This window comes from Antrostomus carolinensis, unplaced genomic scaffold (assembly GCF_000700745.2).
Source record: "Antrostomus carolinensis isolate BGI_N321 unplaced genomic scaffold, ASM70074v2 scaffold11771, whole genome shotgun sequence".
Taxonomy (NCBI): Eukaryota; Metazoa; Chordata; class Aves; order Caprimulgiformes; family Caprimulgidae; genus Antrostomus; species Antrostomus carolinensis.
Window position 1 is genome coordinate 34905 of NW_010294846.1, and position 1961 is coordinate 36865.

Below are 1961 nucleotides of genomic sequence, written 5' to 3' on the forward strand. Positions count from 1 at the left end.
CAGTCTCGGAAAGGACCTCCAAGACCAATTAGCCCACCTCCGTGCTTCCAAATAGGATCCTCTGGAACTGTATCACTCCTGACACATGGTCACATCACCGCTTCCACAACTAGAAATCAGTGAGGTGCCTCACAGCCTGCTATGGCTGTGTTTTAGTAGTGTGTGACCGAGAGCATGCTGTGTGGAGAGGAATCCATTTAAAAGCACGAGAGGAGAGGTCTGCTCAGATGGTGTTAGTGGATGGGGTCAGGCTTTGGGGAGTGAGATCTGTGTGGGTCTGCGTGTACTGCCTTTTGCAGCAGTCCGGACCAATTCTGGCAGCGAATCTCCTGTGCTTTTCTTCAGGGAGAGACCTTGTTCTGCTTCCCAAGGGATGCTGGCATAGCATGCAGGGTGGTGGGCAGTGGTAAGGGATGAGGCAGGTTTTCCTTAGGTATTTGTTAGGTCACATTTTCATTCATTAGGCAACATACAGAACTTCTAAAGACACTGGGGAGTCTGTGAAATTTTTTTAACAACAGACCTGTAAAAGCTAAGGAAGAAAACAAGCCCATTTACTGTCAGTAAATATAAGTTTATATTTTGTATTAAATGTTAATTTACCACTCAGGGATCAGCACTTCCACGAGGAAATATTTTAGGTGATAGTAAATCAGAAACAAGAATGAAAGTCACCGGTGTGAAAAGCGGGTAAAATAGCACAGTGTCGATTTGCTGGCCACCATGGCCTCTAATCTCCAGACAATGGCTTTTTTTTCTCTTTTAACTAAAAATGCCACTTCCTCACTGTTTCCCAGGATCCCAGCTCCCACTCACATGGCCCACTGCTGACTTTTACAGCTATGTGCTGCCTGATGGATCTGAAATTCTAGCAGACTTGACTCATCACAAGCTTTCTGGTGTCAAAGAGAGGCAAGCTGCCTTGTGCTAGGATTTCCCTATTGCTCTACATCTGTCACCTCACTCTCATCTTTGACCTTGAAAAACAATTTCTGAAAATGAGCCCATCTTTTTACTGCATTTGCACAGTGGCTAGAGTTAGATCCATAACTTGACTGCCTGCACATTACGATATCCTACAGGGAGGCAGCCTGGAACTATGCACAAGCACACAAAAGCCATCACTTCACAGAAGGTCCTGTAATCTCAGGTCCAAGCTAAACTGTACCATGCCCTGATACAACTTTATCCGTTGACTGGCTGGGTGTCTTAGTGTCCATGTTACAGCAGTAGAAGAAATGGCATCAATATAACTACACAGCCACAGAAGTATTCCAGTATCCCCCTTCATGCACAGGAAAAGCTGCTCAGGTGTGGACACCGTAGAGCCTAGACCCCAGGTACACAGGTCTGTATTAATCCACATTGCTGAAGTTCATCTTACAAAATAGAGTGGAGTGCTGATAGCTTTTTGATGACTTTTCTTTTTCCCAGTCCTCAGCATGGGGTTGACAGGGTGACCCAGTTCAGTTAGCAGATACCTGTCCATAACCAGACACCCAACAAATACAGCCTCTGGCTCAGTCCTGTTTGTACCCAGTACTTTTAGTTTTCAGTAATATCAATAAGGGAAACACTGACGGATGATGTCATGTTTAATGGATATGTCTAAGCAAGATAACATGATGCAATGAACTGTGGCACCAAGGAATAAGCTTTTGCTTAAAGCTTTTGCTTAAAATTTATCCTTCAGCTAGATCACGAAAATGTGGCTCAGCCCTGTGCCAAGACTCAGCAGACAGCAGAAAGCCTATATGCTGCTAAATCATACTTAAACTGCCTCTTAATGTAGAATTACACTGCTCCAGCCACACACTCACTGGATTTATATGTTTCCCTTTGCTCATTTGTCATGATAAAGCTTTTTTCTTCTCGATTTGCCCTGATAACTTGGACACTCTCTGTTTACCCTCTGATTACCCTCGATTTTAGATCATTCATTAGTAAATTTTCCTCTTTCC